Source organism: Heterocephalus glaber, unplaced genomic scaffold (genome assembly GCF_053883595.1).
Source record: "Heterocephalus glaber isolate CG9 unplaced genomic scaffold, H.glaber_assembly_v1.0 deba00000122, whole genome shotgun sequence".
NCBI classification, from domain to species: Eukaryota; Metazoa; Chordata; class Mammalia; order Rodentia; family Bathyergidae; genus Heterocephalus; species Heterocephalus glaber.
Window position 1 is genome coordinate 8,141,209 of NW_028258138.1, and position 21,853 is coordinate 8,163,061.

The following is a 21,853-nucleotide window of genomic DNA, read 5'->3' on the forward strand; positions in this document are numbered from 1 at the left end:
GAAACAGAGGAAAGGTTTCCCCATAATGAGCCCAGAACCAAGTCATTTTGGGAAATATAGATAACTTTCACTCATCTCTTTTCTTCTTTTATTTCTCTTCTTTTAGTTTTTCCACCTTTGTCACCAACAACTTTGGGGGCTGTTTCCAAATAAAATCTGGTGGTGGTGACAGACAGGAAGCATCAAAGGGGAAGAGTTTGCCTTTGGGACAGACAGGCTTGTTTTGGACCAAGGGGAAGCCTTTCCATCTAATTCATACCATTAGGTCCATGAAATTTTAAAGACATGTGATGAAACTAAAGACTTTGTTTTTCCCAGTGGGGTGACAGGCAGGCAGATTTGTCCAGGGAATTCTCAGAATATGAAGACTGCTGTGCTAAGACTCGAAAGTTCTAGGCAAATCTGGATGAGTTGGTGACCCCACAGTCAAATTCCAACTTGGACAGCACCACCGTGATTTAGAAGAGGAAGCAAGACCCCGTAGTACTAACACTCACCTTCACCACTGCCTTGGATATCATTTCTACATCCTTCATCTGACCTGTCTTACAGCAGTGATTTTTTTGAAAGCTTGAAATTCCACATTATGTGTTTTCTTAACCAATGGGCATTAGAACTTGAAATGACATCAATGTGATAGACTGTACAATTGCTTTGAGAAAAATGTCTGGGGATAAGACAAGTAAAAATAAGCAACACAGATAAGAACAGCAGCAAAGCATGATGTTAGTCAAAAGAGGTTTAGAAGGGACAGCACAAAGCTTCTAAGTTTATACGTTGCCTACTTTGAAACCTGTGATTGATAGTAATGGATTACCCTGACGTATGCTGTGTTCATTAACGTGAAGGAGACCGGATAAGTCACACATGATAAATACTTTATTTATGAATGATTAAAATATTTTACAGCCATCTATCACTGTGAGCCTGGATACTCAAGTGTAGTTAAAAATCAATTCAAAGGGAAAGTGAAAGGAGAGATGGCTGAGGGAGGGCTCTTCCTCCCCACCACTGGGTTGCCTTCTGGGTTGTGCGTGGTTCTGCCTGGCTGCATGAGCATGCATGCGTGTGTTGTTTGGGTTTTGGCACCAGAAGCCTGGTTTAGTTGGGATTCAAGAGCAAGCTGTGCCATAAGAAACCCTGACAGGCTTTAATAAAGAGATATACAATGTCCCTGATGTAGTTGAGGGAACCCTGATGCTTGTGGTTTTGTATATGGTTATGGTAAATAACTAGCCTGCTGATTGTTGTGGTCTGGCCTTTGCTGGGAGCCTTGGGCCACTGGAGACCCATTTAACCTAAATCACCCACACCTGCAGGAGCCATACATGGCAATCGAAACAAACAGGATGGGGAGGTATGTAGGGGGGCTGCCTGCAGGCCTGCAGCCCATCCCATAGGGGAGTTCAATCACTTTCCTCTCGAAGGAAGGGCGGCCAGGAGGCTGACAGGTCTGACCCAGGCTGGAGAAAACTGGCTGTGTGTTGGGGTTGTCACTCTGCACTTCCCCTTTCCCCATGACTGAGTCTTGGAGATGCTCTCTGTAAATGAGCCCAACTGGGAGGAGTGGATGGCTGTGAGCCCTGAGCAGCCCTGGCTGCCTCCGCCCGAATGGGGGATCACAGCCTTCACAGCCTGACAGGAGGTGCTCAACCTGAACCAGAGCTGCCGCACCCTGCACCCTCCTGGTCTCTGTCTCACATCAGAGCCTGAGCTCTGGGCTCTGGACCTCAACGTATATCTATTTTGTCTTTTTTCCCCCTCTTTTTCAACTGGTTAATATGTTGCCTTTCTAACTGTGTAGGGAACGAGGTGGCATTTTGGATATCAGGATCTGTAGAGAGAACGTTGCAAAAGTGGAAGACATTGTTTTTGGAGCAAATGCTGAAGCTCATGGTCTTGGGCCATCTTTAGCAACATGAAAGAGTTCAATATGTTTGGATTTCACCTGCTGAAGCAACTTGGTGCTAGGGCTCATCTACTGCCCCTTTCAACCCACTCCTGAATATCTAAAGGTCTGTGTCTCAAACAGTGAGGGGTGGGCAATTCCTTTATCGCATTCAATGTGAAGAAGACAAAATGATTGTACTCCCCTCCCCCCAGAATGGACAATTCTTACATTTAAAAAGGCAAGAGAGGCATCTTCCTTGAAGCTGTTGGCTACATTTTTATTGTGCATCTGAAAGCAGGGTAAGTTGTATTGTTATTAGTAATGAGGTATAGAAATGATCCCTGAAAGTATAGTCTGAGTTGTATCATTATTAGGAAAATGGAGAATGTACTCAAAGATTGCAGTCCAGCCTGCTCTCTCTGTTCCTATGATGTCTACAGGCAGAGATGCCTTTCCCAATACGGCAGCAGACAAATTACATCTTCCATGCTGCCTGAGTGATGCTTCTTGAGGGCTTCCTCTGGGCTGTGTTCTGCCATTGGAGAGCTGGGAGTGTGAGGGAAGTTCTATGGAAACTCCATGCTTTCCTTTGACCTGGCTCATCTAGCATTCTTCAGCTACTCATTCTTTTGAAATCCCCCATGCTTCCACACATCCATAGAGAACTAAGTGAGAAATAGAGAGTTACTGATATTCACTGAAAGTTTGTGCCCCTCCCATCCCAATTCATAAGTTGAAGCCTTAATTTCTGAAGTGATGGTATTTGGAGTGAGACCTTTGGTAGGTAAGTAAGTCATGAAAATAGAGCTCTTTTCTTAACAAGAAAAGACAGAAGACAGACAATGTTTCCTTCTGCTATGTGAGGATACAGAGAGAAGGTGTCATTTGCAAACAAAGAAGCAGGACCCCACTGGTCTGAGGACTTCTATTATAGCAGTCTGAGATGACTAAGATAATTTGTTTTCTTACAAGTCCAAAGCCAGATGTTGGCCAATTTGGACCCTGGTTAGGTTCTTCCTAGCTTGTGGCCTGCTGCCTTCCTGTTACATCTCTCGTGGTGAAGAGAGCAAATAAATGAGCTCCCTCCAGTCTCTTGTGATTAAGGCACTTTGTTAGTCCCTTTTCCATTGCTGGGAAAAATACCTGATATACACAACATAAAGGGGAAAGAGGTTTATTTTGGTAAGGTTGGCTTGCTCCAGGACAGAAACATTATGGTGGAATGGAAAGCTGCTCACTCACTTCTTGGTAACTAGAAAGCAGGAAGAGATGGAAAGAAAAAGAGAGAGAGAAAGAGAGACACAGAGAGAGACAGACAGAGACACAGAGACAGAGACAGAGAGACAGAGACTGGGGACAGGATATACTCATTAAAGACATGCTCCTGATGATCCACTTCTTCCACCTAGACCCCACTCTCAACACCAAATTCTGCTGTGAATTCATTTAATGGATTAAGCTGCTGATGAATTTGGTGTCCTTATGGTCTAATCACCTTCCGATAGCTCCACCTCTGAACATATGAGTTTTTTGGAGGACTTTTAAAAATCCAAACCATGATAGACACAAATCATATTGAATCAGGGCTCCATTCATATCATCTCATTTAAAATTAATGACCTTTGTAGAGGTCTTTTCTCCAAATAAAGTCACCCTGGTTATTGGTGCTTCAACATACGAATTTAAGGAGGACATAGACACTCAATATGTAACACCATTTATGTATACATCTTTTACACATTAAAACCCCCCCCACAGAGGCTAACACAAAGATCAAAACTGGTGACTCTGATGGGCTCTTCTTAAAAGTTACCTGGTTGTCCCTTTCCATATCAGGGGAGATGGCAGGAAGGTTCACAGTAATCAATATACAATAACATAATATTAATATTTCCTGCCTCAATTGCAGGCAGCAATTGCTTATCTACTTTAGTGTTTCTGGGTTCTCAGGGTGCTAGGCTGCCAAGGCTCTTGGTTGTTATGGCTTATATTCCCCTAAAGCCTCATATAGTCATAGCTGGGGCTTTTGGGAGTTGCTGAATATTGGTTGTGTGATATTGGATTAATCCACTGATTGGTTTATCATAATTTTGGGTGTGAGGGATGGATTTCCCGAAGAGGGAAAACCTACTCTGGGTGTGGGTGGCAACAACTAATAGGCTTTAACCTGGATGGAATAAAAAGGGAAAGCAAGAGGAAGGCTGCCTGCTTCCTGCCTGCCCTGACATGGACTGTTTCTCCTCTGCTGTGCCCCTCTGCCATGCCACCCTGCCTTGGAACCAGCCAACCATGGACTGAAACCTCTACAGACTGTGATGTAAAAAAAACTTTCCTCCTTTAGCTTGTAGGTTTTGGGTATTGTGTCCCAGCACTAAGAAAGTAACTAAGACATTGGTACTGAGTCCTGAGCACTTGGATGGAAATGATGCAAATGTTTCCTACAATTATGAAGCCAATGGATATTCTCATTAAGGAAATATTTCCTCTTTGGTATGCCTCATCCAGAAGGAAAGCAAACAACCATATTGACAAGTAATAGTTTATCAAAGGATGTTATTGCAAATGTATGGTCAACTGTCACATTAACAATCATATCCAATAGGATTTAAAACCCAGGATGATTTTGACTGGTCCTGTGAAAATCACGGGAAATACCCAGGCAGATTTTATTTAGCAGCTAAATATTATTAGTTTGGCACACAGTTAACACAATGACAGTACAATTTAATTATAGCATGTGTGACCATCAATGATGTCTTAATGGACAAATTGCAGCCATCTAGTTTAATATTCCTAGTATTCATGTTTGAATGGAAGTCTATAAATATCTAGAGAGAAAATGAGTGCTGAGCAATAAAAAAACACTTGTCTATTGGCAGTTGTATTGTTTTCAAACTATTTTCTAAGCATGTAGGGCCAGGGGGTGGTATCCTGGGAGTTTGGGTGAGACTTGCTGCCTCTTTGGTGAAATGTTTAGGAGATGTTTGCCTGAAGAGGGTGGAAAATCAACCATCAAGACACAGATGTAGGGAGAGACTGACTGACTGCACCCAGAACCGTGTCTAACAACATACAAAGCAGGGGAGAGAGGACTCCAAGAGAAAGTGCTAATAGTAATTTATCAAGCTGACTTGAACATTCCAGGAACACTATTTTAGGTGCTCCCACAGGAGCTAGAACAGGTGTACATGTGAGTCTTCTGGTATACCCAGGGCAGCAGTGTTAAATGAATGCAAGATGTAAGAGACCTCACAGAAGGAAGGGTGGGGCTCCTCTGAGAGGTTTCTCTGTTTTGTGGGAAGGGTAGTAAGTACAAGTTCTTAGAGTAGCATTTAGGAATACATTGTTTTAAGCTGAATAAATTAAGGTCTAAGCTGGGTGTGTGCCTGTGTGCAGACACAACAAAAGACCCACAGTAATTTGCTTTGTTTAATCTATAAGGTGTTTCATTTGATAATGGGCTATTTAAATGCTGGTATGGTTTCATGAAAAAGGCAAAAAAAACAAGTATTAACATTTTTTTTGTTATTGTTGTTGTTTGTTTGTTTTTTGGTACGGGATCGAACTCCGGTCCTTGCGCTTGCGAGGCAGGTGGCGGAACCACTGAGCTAAATCCCCTGCCCTATATTAACATTTTGTAATCTGAATGCTCCCCAAAAGTAATGGAAGATGAATTTTGTCTGTTCTCAGCAGATTTCCTAATAAGGGACACATCGAAATTAGCCCAAGCCCAAACAGCCAATGAAACTGGCCCTTTAAATTTGATACTTATGAGGAAATGTTATGCATCCATAAAAAGGAAGTCATAAAAACTTATGTAGTGATATTGAAAAGTATCCCAAGTATAAGTAAAAAAGCAAATTTATAAACTCAATATTGTTTAAATAAATTTTATGAATACATTTATGGAAAAAGCTAGTGTGTATGTATATATATATACATATATATGTATATATATATATACATATATATATATATAAAGTGATTAATCTATGTGGAAGATAATTTTAATTTACTTCCTATTGTTCCTAAAAAATACTATAAAATAAACTTTAAAAATATGTGGAACAAAGTTTTTAAGCTCTTTAAGTTTTTGACAGTGATACTTCCAATGACAAATCAAATGATTTTGAGATTAAATGTAGCCCAAGTATCCTCAATAGGGCTGATAGTGCATCCAACGGGAGAAAAGTGAATTTTAGGCAGCAAAGAATTATTACAATGGCTTGTGGCCCTTGGAAGGGCTGTCAAGCATGATCAGACCCTCAGTGTTTCTATCCTATCAAAACTTCAGGGAAACAGGAAGGTGATCAAGGAAAAAGATGTCTAAGGGACTCTTTGGTGGGTTGGTAATGGGAAAAAGGACAGAAATGATGGCCTGGTGTGGTTTAATATTTTTAGGGATAAGGTCAGTAAATTGAGTATAGCTATGCTTCTTTTAAGAATGGATTAAAGCATTTGGAACCCAAAGTATAAAGAGTGAAAGAAAGGAGAGAGGGTAGGAAGCAGGGGCAGACTTTGGGAGATGGGGAGAGGGATGACGGAAAGAGGAGAAAAGGGAAAATAGGGAGGGAGGAAAGAGGGGAAAAGATGATCAATACATGAGATATAGATTTGTACCAGTTCCTCCAGATGAATGTAATTATTGTGTATTGCAAACATATACCAATGAATACAAAGCCATTGAAAGACCGAATAAATATATTTTTTAATTAAAGACCCCCCTTGGGCTCAGAATCCCAAGCTAATCAAATTGCGACCTGTCTTTCTGCATTCCCCACCTTGGCTTCAAGTACCCAGAACACCCAGGTGTGAGCAGAGTCTGGCACCTCACTTGCAGCTGACTCATTTGTAGTGTCACAACTGTGAGCCCCCGGCTCGGGTTCATCTGGCTCCTTACACCAACCCCCTAGCACACACACAAGTGTACTTACATGTCTGGGTCACAGATGTAATAAATATGCTCTGCTATTTCCTGCCTGGAGACTGTCCATAGTTGCATTTGAGTCTTCCCCAATGGCCACACTTTACCATTATGAGGAACTCTTTGGAGTCTGAGATCCCATTCACTGAAGTCCTTGTCCCTACCCCCAGAAAGGATTGCTGTGCCCTGTTGGCAGCATGAAGTCCAGCATCTCCGGGAGAGCTATCTCTGAGCAGCATGCTGCAGGGCTGATGGCACCCTCTTGTCTCACTTCCAAGTGGTAATTGAGTGATAATTGCCCTATCCTCTTTTGAACACCACCACAGCAAAGCCTGATAAAGTTTGTAACTATTTAGATCGAAATCTGAGAACTCCAAACAATTTATTTACAAAGAGAGACACACAGATAGGTTCTAACATGCCTCATAAATCCTCTTTCCTTGACCGCAAGGATAGCAAATGCACAGTTCTTGGGGGAATCAATTAGCATGACCAGGAATTACCCCTGCGATGCGAATGGCTTTCCTAGGCCTAGCTGTTAAGCACTAATGCTAAGCAAGACAAAGCCTTGGGGATTCTCTTTGAGGGTGGAGTGGGGACTCCCTGAGGCTGGCCAAGGTGGTCAGGGGCCGCCCTGAGTAGATGGGCTTACACCAAATAGCAGTAGGGTATATAACAGTACTGGGTGGATACATAATAGGATATAGTAGATAGATACATAACAGGACAGGCACCAGAACAGAATCTTTGGGCCGTGATCTGTTTCTCAGCCTCTGAACCCTTGGTCCACCTTCCCTCTGGGGCTTTCCTGCGCATTGTAGGTATTCAATGCAAAGCTCACTGCCCAGGAGATGCACCCTTCCACCCACTAGATGCCAGTAGCACCCCTACTACTCTCTGGTTGTACCAACCCACATACCCTACAAAGGGCAAAATCCTCACTTCTGCTTTTGAGAAACAATCAGCATTCCTTGGTTTTCCAACCCAGTTTTGCAGGGGTTAATTTTTTCCCCTAGGTACAGATTAATAATTGGATATCATTGCCTTCTCTCCTCTCAGCCCTTGCTGAGTGCCCCGCTATACGATTACATATTGGCTAATTCTTCCATCTTTAACCTGAAGCTTTGAAAGGAAACAGCTTTTATCTTCTCTGTTACATTGAAAGGGGTGGGAAGGGTTTGAATATCTATTGCTTTGCATGCAAATTTTAATCCTGTAATCACCTTCCAGCAGTTTCAAGAGGAGGGTGACTGAAAATTCACCAGTCTTGACATTAGGCCTGAGAACAGACTGGAGGAAACCTGGAAAGGTCATTTCCTACCCCCACCCCAGCCCAGCCGCAATACCCAGGTTTTAGTGAAAGATAACTTAAGAGAGCTCCCAGCCTTGGCTCAGAGGAAGCAGGACCTGCTCTTGTACTCTTCGGTCTACACTGCTGGCTCCATGTAAGAATGACATTTTTCAATTATTTACAGTTTGCACATTCTTCCCAACATGAGTGAATTACTTCTCTGTCCTGAGAGGGGCAAAAAGTAAGTTTGTTGGAAGCATCCTTTGGTGTCACTTTTCTTTATGTTTTAGGCTTGATCAGAAAAAAATAAATGAATGCACAGTAGTTTGGCAAAGTGAACAACAGAGCAAAGCAAACATATTCTTAAAAGCAGCAGTCATTCAAAAGAACTCGGACGGACATTCGCTTTTCCCTGTGAACTCTTAATTGTTCAGTGGTGAAGGAAAATGAGGTCCCAACCATGTGCTGGCTGCTGTGCCTATGACTGGTGTAGGGCCGATTCCTGAGGCAAATTTTTATCGGAGGAGATGGCTTTGTGTGTTGACTCCTTTCACTGTTAACATCACACTATAAATTACATGGCTCCTGTTTTTTCTTGTAGTCTAATAATTTCTCTGGAACAAACAGAAGCCCACTGGGTCTTGGCCTTCCCAGGATGTGCAGAAGCACAGGTCAAACTCCAGCACACTGGGAGAATAGTAAGTTTCTGTTCATCTCAGAGGAAGCAGTCTACATCACTGCAGAGATGCTTTCCAAGATTAAACCATTGAAGATTTCTATGCATGTTAGCATATACTATCAAGAAAAGCAGATGTAGGCTGAAATGTAAAACTTAGTTATTGACAGTGAAACCCTGCAGAGAGAAAAAAGGATGATAATATTCCAATGCTTTTAAATATGAGACTCACTTACCTACCTCCATTGCTGTTCTGATCAAGAAACTGATACTGAAAGAAGAGAAGGGAATGGTTCCACATGAAGCAGTTGGTTAAGAACTTGCTGTAACTCAGATTCTTTTCACTATGTTCACTGTCCCTGCAACAAGACTGCATGTTCTTGCCCCGGGGCCTTTGCACCAGCTGCTGCCTGTTTGTTCAGACATCTTCCCCCAGATAGATACTGCCTCATTCATTCTTCTACTTTGTTCGAGCCTCTGTTCAGATGCTCCCTTCTCTTTGACCACACTGAACAATAGCAGCCCCTGCCTGTGCCTTTGTGCTTTCTTTTCATCACATTACTCACCTTTACCTGGCATGATAGTTATTTGCTATTGAAAGCATCTGCCAAAGCCAGACAATAGCTTTTGTGTCAGGAGAGAAAGGCCCTGCTGCACACGTGCAAAGCTATAGTTATAAAGATCTTAGAAATGGGTAGCAGATATGGTGAAAAAAAAATTGGACTCTCACAAGTGATCAAATAAATGCGAGTGAAATGAGAAGACTCTACAAATTGTGCCAAGGGTACCAGTGAACTACATTAGCGAAGTCAACTCTCCCTTGCCTCAAAATCTCACTCTTTTTCCTCTGTGATCCTGCGATGTCATACACCCCTGGTGTGTCAGTCAGGTTCCCCAGATAAACAGGACTGATAGGATGTGCAGGTCAGATAAACAGGACTGATAGGATGTGCAGGTATGAGTGTGTGTGTGTATGTGTGTGTGTGTGCATTTAAGTGCCACATAACATTTCAGTCAACAGCAGATTGCGTACACGACACTGGCATGTAAGATTATATCACATAGCAATGTTGTGGCTGGCTTAGTTTGTATAATTATACTTTACGGGGTCTTCACAACAGCAAAATTGCCTATGTGATTTTTTTCCAGAAGGTATCCCCGTGGTTAAGAGAGAAAGGGATTTTAAAAAATTGGGTCCTACAACTCTATGGGCTGTATGGGCTGGCAAGCCCATCATTTTCAGAATGGGCTCGAAGTCTGGAAACCCAGAGAAGAGCCACTGCCGCAGTTCAGGTTCGAAGGGCTTCTGCTGCGATGTCCTGCTGGGCAAAGTCAGTCGTTTTCTATTAAGGTCATCAACTGATTACAGGAGACCCACCCACGCGAGGAGAATAATCTGCTTTACTCAAAGACTAATCATTTAGATATTAATCTCATCCCAAAGCACTCTCAGAAACATCAAGAACAATTTTTAACACAAATTTCTGGGCACTGTCCCAGCCCAGTTGACACAAAGAATTAACCATCATGCCTAATTTTCCTCCATTGTACCAAAGATTCCATCTTATTCTCCTTAACCAACTGTTCCTCCAGCAGGATTGTTGAACTGTCCTAGGTAGGGTTACCAAATAGACCTTATAAAAGTACAAGACCTTCAGTGAAATTTTAATTTTGGATGAAAAGAAAAATTTAGTATAAATATGTCTCAAGTACTTCCACTACCATGAAATGATTCATAGTTAAACTGGCATTCAGATGTAGTGGATTTTCCTGTATTTCATCTACCCTGCTCTACCAGGGCTCAGTGCATGGTCATTTTCTCTAATCTCCCTCAGAGCCCTCTTCCTCTTCAGAGATTCCAGACTACAGAGATGACTCTGACACATGTACTTTTAGCATGGCCCCTGGGGGTTCCACTGCTGCAACAGAAATATTGAAGTCCCTACCCTGCTCAGCCTTTACAGTCAGTAAATAGAACCTCTATCCACAGAGTGGTAACTTCAGTGTTTCTTTCTTATAACCCAATTTCCACCAATTACTTTCAAATGTATTCTGAGTCTAACACCTTTACGTGGCCTTCATTAGGCAGCCTGTGTCCTTCCCCTCTTTCCTGGATCACATGACAACTGCCAAACAAGTCTCTCTGCCTCCATTGTTGCCCCTCACAGTGTATTTTCTCCTTAGCAAGTAGAAGGTGTGATTGAAAAAAAATGGTTAATGTTTACATTAAAAATTACTACAGGAAAAGATACATTGCCATTAATTCCTCTCAAAATATTCTCCCTAGTTTCCAACACACTTGTTCTATCATTCTTGCCACTTTCTGGAGCAGTCATGGAAGTCTTCTTCCAAGAGTTATGCAGTCATGGCTGCCTCAATGTCCTGAGTTGTTGATTCAAACCTTTCCCTTTCATGGTCATTTTGACTTTGGGGAGGAGCCACAAGTTGCATGGTGCCAGATCTGGTGAATAATGTGAATGAGGACATAACATAAAGTTTTAATGAGCCTGCCTTTCCATTGGATGGTACATGGCAGCAGCATTCACTATATTTCTGATCACACCTCATGAAAACACTGATGAAAGAGAACTTCCAGAACTGCTTCACAAAGTGGCAAGAATGATAACATAACTATGTTCGAAGTAAGAAGTATTTTGAGGAGGAATTGATGGCAATGTCTTTTTCGGCAATATATTTTAAAAATTAAAACATTCATCCTATGTTTCAGTCACCCCTTGTACATTTATTTTTATAAATATAATCTCCCTTACTCCAAATCATGTCACTCTGTATAACACTCTCCCAAAGCAGCCAATTGTAGTGAAAATCTAAACCTTGCCCAAGTCTCTGCCATTTGGGCAGCTCAGGGGCCTCCTGGGCTTTCTTTATCTCTAGCCTTCTTTATCTCAAGCTGGCCAACAGGCTGGCCTTCAGCTTGGCACGTGCTCTCTCTTCTGCGTAAGAAGCACTTCCTTATAGATAAGGCTGCCCCTTTCAGCCTCCACTCATTGCTGTCTTTTTGGGGAGTCTTCCCAAGCCACCTGGACCCCAGCCTGATGTTGCTTCGTCTTCTCCAAGGCAGGTGCAGGATCTGCACCTCCTCCAATGGAATAAAGGCTTCTGTAGGTCACAGGTTCTGCCCAGGATTCCATCCTTCTCCTCTGTAAGTTACTTTTTTTCCCACTACAGTATTATCAAAAAATGTTTCATAATATTATCAGAAATGAAATGGAGTGGGCACTCTGACAAATTGTGGATATGAACTCTCATTGCTAAGAATGTCTCAAAAGCAGTTTGTGCAGCTTTAAGAATCTTAAAGTGACCATGTCTTTGTATCACTGGTTACAAATTTAAAGATCTACTCTAAGCACATAATCCTCAATGGGTCCAGGGATTCTCCATATGGCTGTTCTTGGTAGAGAAAGCTTATAGAAAAGCCAAAGGTGCAACAGTGGGGGAATGAATGCACATCACAGTGTCCATCTAGGTGATGAACATTGTCAGCTTTTACAAGTGGCATTTTCCTTTCCTTGATCCATGACCTATGTGTCTTCCTCCTGACACACTTAAGTATTTGTGAAAACACAAAATGATTTGCAAAAAATGCAGTAAGTTAAAAGACTAGGTTTCTGTAGGAATGTCTGTAGTGTCTGTAGACAAATATCCACATTCCAGAAAAGAACATCACATCAGGTGAGAGGCTCTTCCCATGGTAACTGCTAATATTTAGAACCTTCATGGGACAGAAATGGAGGCACCACCTCAACCTAATCAGCAGATGGTTTTAGAGACATTCTGAGCAACTGTGTCACCCACAAAGAGACTCGCCTGTTGGAACATCTCTAACTTTTAAGTATTCTGGAAATGTCACAAGCCTGGAGTTGAGCAGAAAGGTAATGTGGTTGTGTGTATGGTTAAGGGTGGAGTTGGGGATAGAAACAGCCAATACAGAAAACATCTCAGAAGCTGTCCCTTCAGAAGGTTATAATGCTCCTGCATTGCATTAGAAAGAGTATCAACCAACTAAACATATTCAAGGGAGTCAGATTTTCAGATGATTGCACACAGAGTAGGCAAAGAACATTCTTCATCAAACTGAATCAGAAGAGATAAAGTGATTGATGGACATGAGTCTGTGGAGTAGGGGACATGAACATCAGCCCCTCCTTCAGCTTTGGGGGACATCTAACACAGTCAGGACAGTAACACCCACCCAGAGCTGATCTACTGACACCGTCACCAGTACTGTAAGCAGATCGATTAGGGTCAGTAATAAATCTGAACAGAGTAAGACACCAGGCATATAAAGAAATTCTGAAACATAAAAGCTGATAGAGAATATATTAGTTTTCCAGAACTGCCTTGACAAACTGCCATGAATAGAGTGGCTTAAATAACAGAAATATTATTTATCGCCTCACAGTTATATCTATTCCGGAAGTATATCCAGGACTTCTGGAAGGTAGAAGTCTGAGGTCAAGGCATCAGCTGGCCCATGCTCTCTCAAGGCACTAGGAAAATAGTTCCAGAATTTTGTCCCAGCTTCTAGAAAGTCCTTGGCTTGTGGGAGCAGTCTTCACAGCCAGTTCTCTGTGTTTGCATGTCTGCATCTAAATTTCCCTTTTTTAGAAGGACGCCAGTCTTAAATTTGATCTCATCTTAACTAATTATGTCAGAAGCCCTATTTCCAAATAAGGTCACATTCTGAGGTACAGGGATGTTAGTACTTCAACCTATGAAATTTGGGGAGACACAATTCAACATATAACACCAAGATAAAATCCAGAAAGGGGGGATAACTTTGGAAAAGCATGTGTTTTGTGTTTTCAGTGTAGCACAGGACAGTATGAATTTCACGTCATAAAATAGAACATGAAATGAAAACCAAAAGATTGAGAGGAGAAGAAATACTGGGTTGAGAATTAGGTGAATGGGGATAGAAAAGGAGAAAATGTGGATAAACTTTGCATGGAAGCTCAAAATAGCAAATGGTAGGTTAAAACTCAAGACAGATATAGTAAGATACAGAATCAACATTATAGAAATCTGAACTGATATGTAAAGTGCTAAATACTATTTTAGACTATTGGACTATTAGACTATGTTTTAGACTATAAAAAGATCAAATATAGAGAGAGGAATGGAAAGATAGATATGGGAAATAGATCCACAGACATTAAAGAGATGGCTACTCATGAAATATGATGGGTATAGGCAGGTAGATAAATAGATTAATTGATGGAAACAGACGATAGATGGATAGATATGGAATAGAGGACATATAAATCAATATAAAGACAGATGAAGAGAGATATAAGTGAGAGAAAAAAGATGTGGAAAAGAATGGATAAATACTGGGAACAAAATTTTCTGTATTTCAAATTCAAGAGGTAAGAAAATTTTCTTTGAATACTGAATGACATAGTCACCGGGACCAGCTCGAAGCCCACCCCAGCCATTTTTGGATAGCACAGGCTGAGTCGATGTGCTTCTGATAGCCACTGATCAGTGGCATTTCTGCCTTCTGAAATTCAATCAGCAACTGCCTCACTCTGCTAACATCACTTCTTCAGGTAATAGTCAACCAGCAAGTCAAATTCAGGTTTTTGATGTACTTGAACTCTGTGTTTCTCAAGACAGTCTATGAAACCATTTCAAAATGGTATAAGAAAATAGAAATACATATTTTGCCAATAAATTAGGAAAGGCTTCTAAGCATCAGTTAATAGAATATTACAATTAAAGCTAGATAGATAAAAATAAGACATTTGAATGTCACAAATAACTATAAACAACATTGTTGGACAAACAAATGAGAAGTTTATTTGCACAAGTATAATACTCATGCTGTTGATAACCAATCATCCTTGTGCCATATACTAATTCCCAGGAAAGGCATGAGAATCCCAAAAGTAATACAGGTACAGGATGTGAAAGAAAATTGCAGGAAAGACCAAAATGACAATGAACAAAGGGGAAAAAGTTTTTCCCAAAACTTTTAAATCAAAATCAAGAAATTAAATAGAAGAAATGCAAATTAAAATTGTAATTTGGTCTTTTGTATACCAAATGAGTGCAGATCAGCTACCCCAGAAGGCAGTGCTAACAAGGATGTGGTGGCGTGGGCTGCTCAGTCATTGCTAAGGGAAGTGTTTTGGACTGGGCTTTCTGAAGTTGCATAGTGTTGTCTAGCAAGAGCTCTAAAACAAAGTGCCTGCCATCACCCAGAACTCCTCCACTCAATAGCTAGTCCTTGACAGTGACAAGGAGCTCAAACCACATTTTCAGCCCAGAGATTCATTACTAAGGTATTTATAATTTAGTAAGCAACCCAGTGATCTTAAACATGACAACATAAATTCTGGTACATCTACATGACGGAATATTTTGCAGTCATTAGAGTTTGCAAGAAGTTTTTACCCACATGAAAACTCTGGTGATAGAGCAAGATAAAAATCCAGAATATAAGATTGTAAGTACTTTCAAATTTTATTAAAATTATTTATGAAACACAATGGAAAACACATCTATTTTCCCAGTGACTATCTTTTAATTAATAATTTGGTTATGGGTGACTATTCATTTCCAAATTCTAGCCTTTTCTCCCACTGGCTTTTTGTAAATTCTGTTTCCTCAGGAACCTTTGAACTCTTTGAGATTGTTTTTTGTCTTTTCTTTCCTTAAAATTATACTTTCAATAACACACAGAACAGAGCAACCTCTGTCAGGGATGGAAGGTAGCAAGTGTATTGCATCTTAGCTTCATCCTGCGCATTCCAGATTTCTAGGGTACTGTATGGCTTTTCTGGAATTCTCTTTTAGGAGAACTATAGCTGTAGCTCAGTGACTCATGGTTCAGATCACTTGCACCTTTCAGAGCTGGAGGAATCTCTGCTAGTTACATTTACATAGTTCTTTATACACTTGCGATATAGCTCCATCAAGAAAGGTTTGCTCAAGTCCAGTTTCATAATTGTCCCTGGCTTGGGAGCTAGTGTAGTGCTTCCGTGTGATCACGACTGATTTGGGTAATTGTTGGCCTTTCTTTTCCTTGACATAAAATGAGAGGGAGTTTATTGGCCAGATTCCAGGCAGCATGCATTATTTTAATAGTCATATACACAACACACAAACCACAAATTTCATTGCAAACAGAAGAATGTTCTTGTGACAGGAGACAATTGTCATAACAAAATGCTCACATATGGGCCTGGGATTTAGCTCAGTGGTTTCGTCGCCTGCTGCGCAAGCTCAAGGACCTGAGTTTGATCCCTGGTACCAAAGAACAAACAAACAAAAAAAGCAAAACAAAATGCTCACATAAAGAAAAGAAATAAAGCTGTAGAATAGCATGAGATTCACAGTAAAAAATCCAAAAATTGTACAATAATATTAGAGGAATATATATGAAAATTTTACTGTTGCTTCCTTTGGATGGCAGAAGTATAGATTTTTGACTTCTTCATATTTTCCTGCATGTCTCACAGTTTCTATCATGCGTCAGAAAAAGGAAGGCTATTATTTGCAGAATGTGGTGGAGGTAGAGTGGGTGGGAGTAGGGATAACGACAGCAAAGAGAATTATAGAGTAAAGTTGATCTTGGGAAAAAAAAATCCCTCAATGAAGACTGATTTGTATGTTACTTGCTGTGGAGGCCAGGCCCACCCACACCCTCTGTCTATCAACAGCTGTGCCCTGAAGTAGTGTTATGAGTAGCACTTTGCAAATATGAACACTCAGACTTAGGTAGATCATGCAGGTTTCCCGGGGCCACACATCTGGTGCAGGGCATCTTGTGCACTGCCATTATCTACTCTTCGTGCATCTCTGGGGGAGATGAAGAGACATCCCCTGCCCCACAGTGTACTTCCCCAGTCAATCAAAAAGCAGCAAGTGCTAAGTACTCTCAGAAAATTTCCCAGGGGTTCCATCAGAAGCTGCATTTCTGTGAATCATAGGGACCTACATTTTTCCTGCCCTGGAAAATGAATGGAACCTACTAGCATGTACAACAAAATATTTACAAAGACCACTCTCTCTCTCTCTCTCTCTCTCTTTCCTTCTCATTCTCCCTCTTCTCTCCATCTCCTTCCCTCCTTCTCTCCCTTTTTTATATCAATTTTTTTTTCTTTTGCCACATGCAATCATAAAGGCAGCTAAAGTGTGGCTTTTGTCCTTGTCCGTGAAGTTGTCAGACACTCACTCCTTCTCTGACCGCCTGTTCCATGTATGAGGTGCCCAGAGGAGCAGAATACTCTGGGAGGATGAAGTCACATGGCCTGGTTGATATTTACAGCATTACAACATCATTCCCCAAAGCTATGTTCACTAGGGGCCATGCTTCCTGGAAGGATACAGAGTTTGCCTGGCAGTCCCATTGGGGACCCAGGTCCCAGTGCCCTCGGGCAGAACTGCTGGAAGCCACATTCTGCAGTGTCCAACATCTTTTGTTCTCCTGCAGAATTTAACTTGCTGGTACTCAAAGGAATATTATAGGAAATCTGTGTCCTGGGAGGTTAGGAATGCTGTTTCATTTGGCCTCTGGGTTCATTTTTGTGCTGTGAATAAACTACTTTTCGGTTATGACTCTCCCTGCTTTTGCATTTTCTACTTTTCCTAGATGTCCAAGAGGGCCACAGGCTGTCTGCACATTGCCAGCTGAGCTGAGGCCAGGGGTAAACTAAGGGGTTCCCGCTGAAGTGTCCCTATTCCCTGAAATTATCAAGGAACTGGGAGCAGAGATGTTTTCAGATTCCCATTCAGTTTGTGGTTGTGTGAACTGGGAAATTGCATTTCTTCCCAAGATTGCATTCAGAGATTCTCAGATAGACTAGATGGCAAGGGGAAAGTGCAGATATTTTAATGAGTGACCCAACTAAGTTGGCTGACAAAGTGGGGAAAGCTCAAGGACAAGCTCAGGGAATGCTCTGGGACTTCTGGCAGTGTGGTCTGACAGCTGGATCATTGGGGTGATGTAGAGTCCTCTGTGTCTGTGGCCTTCTAAAGAACCAGACTCAACACTCAGAACTAAGCTGATGTCTCGTGAATCCTCACAACCTGCCCCGCAGCAGAAGGCAGCCTCCCCATTCTTCAGATGAAGAAGCTGAGGCTTTGAAACCCTGACCATCCTTGCTGATGTTTCACCAGTACAAAACAGAAAAGATCAGAGTGAAACTCAGGACTAATTATGCCCCCAAATCATCTTTCTGAATAACTCCTCTGTCTTTTGAGCCTCATGGTGAAGTTAAAGGGTTTGTTTTCAGGTTTGATATTTGATGAAGTACTACCCTGGGCTCCAGTCATTCCAGTTCTCTACTTCTAGGGACAGTGAGAGGGTAGAGGGGGTCATCATACTATCAGCCTTTGCAAGTTCCCTTTGGATTGCCTGGCCGTAGGATTGCTCCCCCGTGCAACTTGCAGAATAGCTGAGGAGGGCAGTGCTGGGCAACCTTGGTGTGAATATGAGGAGCCCCTTTTGAGTTTGCAAGGACTTCTAAAGAAAACGCAGCATGCAAATGCTATAGCATGCACCGCCCGCTCACCCACATGCATCTTACTGACTACTCCTGGTTGGGACCTCTTGAACTTCTCCTCAAAGGATGGATGTGAATTTGTGACCAAGAACTGCCGAAATGTTGATGTGAGGAAGAAGTTGTGGAGGAAGCTTCTAACCACACCTGAGTTTCAAGCCTCCTTTGGAAGTCCGTTCTAGGTGATAAGGCAGGCTAGCTTGAAGGTCTCTCATCATGGGCCTTCAGACCCCAAAGAGTCTGACTTGTGGCTGGAGCTGTGCACTGCCACAGCCCTGGTTTGCCACAATGACCTTTGCATTTTTGATTCTCAATTTTGAAATCTGCCTCCAGATGGTGGTTTGCCCCACAGAACTGTTCCAGTAGTGTTAACGAGGCTCCAAAGTCCCTGCCTGATGCCGGCTACTTGGCTACCTGTGTTATTAGAGCAGGCCACCACCTATTACCCGTACACTGTGGATAATGTGAGCTTAGTTTCATTCAAGCTTTTACATGCAAGTTAGATTTTCACCCTGAAGGCTTGACATCATTTGCTATTAGCCAACTATTCTTGATGAGAGAGGAGATGAGATCCTAGTGTTCTTTAGTTTTCTTTGAGAATCCATTATATTTTGAAATGCAATTCTACTCTGTTAAAGTTTTTAAGTATCAATTTTGTAGCACCATTAGTAATAAAAGTCATCTTACTTATTTTTCAGAAATGAAAGGCACTGGAAAAGAAGAATAGTGTTGGTACATACGTGTTTTCTGACCAGTTTTTAATTTTATGATAAAAATACCATTATTTCTTAAGTTTGTATCACTTGACAAAGGACGAAGGCTTGGTAAGCAAAGAAATAATCATCCCTAATTTTCCACAAGTAAAAGAATCCATCTATATCATGTGACCAGTGTATATTCTTATTTGTGAAAGGAAATTTGTTAGGCGCTGAACTGAAACACATATGGTTAATACCTCTCCAAATAATATATATACTTATGTAACAACAATAATACAGACTTTCTGTAAAATGCTATGTAATTACCTTCTAATTTAATATTGACCTTTCCCCGGGAAATCCAAATTATTGAAGATTTACCATAAGCTGAAAATTATGGATTCCTGAAGATTTTTGCAAGGAATGTAATTTGGTCCTTTGGTAGTTGGAGGGAACAGGGTTTTCTCTGCATGGATGTGTTTCTGGCAAAGTGGTAGTTTGCAGAAATTGCTTTGCTACGTGATGATGGACAGGCTCAGATGAAAAGATAGCTTTGGTTTTATGCTCTGGGATTCGCATTTCCCATAAGATGACGTCTTCATCAACTGTGGATGGCACCTACCTTGCTTTTATTATGAAATGTTTGCAAATGCCTTCTTGAAAAAAAAACTAATGTGGGCTGAGTTTGTACTGTAAAGATTTCAGTATCCCATAAAACTGACACTCTAATATTTTGTACCAAAGATGGGCCAGGACAACACAAAGAACTGGAGGAAACTCCTCAAGCTATATATCTTGCTGAAAGGGGAGTTTCACCTCTGATAATTTAGGAGGTCAGAGGGCAAGTCTAAGTTCTCACCCTCTGGATACAAGAGATGGCTGGGAACAATAACAAGCGAGTGTGTGTGTGTGTGTGTGAGAAATACATTTAAATCACATTTACTCTCCCTTGTTTTCAAACACTTAAAAACATATTTTACTTTGCTGGCAAGAAAAGATAGGAGGAATTAAAGCCTCAGCAGTTTCTATGAATAGCAATGTTGAAATGTTCCAACAAAAGAATTCAAGGTGTTTCCCGTAACCCTTCTCCTTCCCCAGAGAAATCTCGGGTTAATAAATTAACCAAAACCAAGTGTAAGCCAAGATATATAAGGGTGGTATCTCCTTGGATCCATCCACACATACTAATGTCAAAACACAAAAGCATTCAAAGTGATCTTTGCCTAAAATGGAACCTTGCTCCATTATTTTTAACTAAATCTAATGAAACAAATGAATAGCAAATTTGGGAATGCTCTGAGACAGTAGTTATCCGTACTGATGTGGACAAACACTGTTTACTCAGAGGGAGAAAAATGAATGAAGCCCTTGCTCAGATTCTCCTCTCCAAGGTGTCTGTTCTCTCCCTCCCATCTTCCTGAGGTTGCTCCCCCAAGTACTTTTGCTTTCCCTGGGAGACCTGATGACAAGCCATAGGATATCTATTAGCACACATTAAAATAAAACAACGCTTGGAACTTCTACTTTAGCTGGGACCAATCCAGAATCCCTGGAAGCAAGAATCTGCCAAGTTTCTATCTCTTGGAATTCGATGTTTAATCAGTGACACTTACTTTGCCAAGGTTGTAAAAATAAAACAATCCTCAAAGCACTAAGCCTTTATTTTGGTCTGCAAAGAAATTCAAATGCTCAGCTGATGATCAAAACATAAAGACCTAGGGTAGAATAGAGCAGAAAATAATTGTAACCATGTGTGTACATGCCCCTTAAATATTTGTAAGACAAAACATGAGAAATAGGCCTGATCCAGAAGATGGTAGTGCCCACAAGTCTCAGCTAAGTTTAGCTTCCTAGTTATCTTTAGAGTGCTATCTTAGTAAAACTTCTGGGTCTAAAGTTACTAAGAGTCACTGGTTCTTCTATGCTTTGAATCTACACTAAACTATGATGATATATGTGTATTTACATGTATGAAAGCTTTTTTTTGTGCATGGCAATTTTACTGTCTTATGTCCCAACCTGCACGTGTTATACCCTAAACATTATATTTATCTCGTAGTGGTGCATAGTCTACCAAAATGAAAATCACTGTTGTGTCTTGTATTTCAAAGCTGTCACCATCGTATGGTGTTTCGACTTGGTGGACAGTCTTGATAATTTGAAATACAGCTGTGTCACAGTATGAGGGGCTAATGGGTTCCCAGACCCCCCTTGTATGCTGAAGTCCCTTCTGTAGAATGACACAGCATTTGATAGAGAAGCTGTGTACATCCTCTTGTATCCTTTAAATTATCTCCAGATGATTTATGATGCCTGATACGTCAGTGCTATGTAAACTGTTGTTAAACTATATTGTTCAGGGGAAATGACAAAAATGTCTGTACATGTTCAGTACAGACACAAATTTTTTTCCAGATATGTTTGGTATTTGGTTGGTGGTTGGTTGAATCTGAGCATGCGGAAGCTGGACATGAAGCCCACTGTGGTTGAGTGCAAAGGGAATTTGCTAACAGAACATCAAATTTTAATACACTAGGTGGAGGTTTATCATAATCTTTCAGGTTTTGGAAAAGGCTGTTCACTTTATGAGGGATAGAACAAGCAGAGAAGGGAAGACAGAGCCCAGGCATGTGCATGTTGGGCCAGTTTCACAGTGGGTTCTGATCTAAGGAACGGTCTCTGGCTGCTGGACCCTCCAGGGATTTTGAGCCCCTGTGCTCCCATATCCCAGGGCCCACGCAGGATTCTGGGTTGAGGACCCTGCAGGGCACAGGGCCCATAGGGTTGCAGGACCCTTAGCCCCCTACTCCTGGCCTCCAAAGCCAGAGGGCAGCTAGATGCAG

General features: G+C 41.4%; 1 long non-coding RNA gene across 1 annotated transcript in view; it reads right to left on the reverse strand.

Annotated features, from left to right (window-relative positions):
- LOC147830328 (uncharacterized) overlaps positions 1–21,853 on the reverse strand; it is a 30,736-nt gene that overhangs the window by 7,412 nt on the left and 1,471 nt on the right. The window contains exon 2 of the long non-coding RNA XR_015451804.1: positions 20,624–20,725. This is a non-coding gene — a long non-coding RNA (uncharacterized LOC147830328). The remainder of the gene's footprint in view (positions 1–20,623; positions 20,726–21,853) is intronic.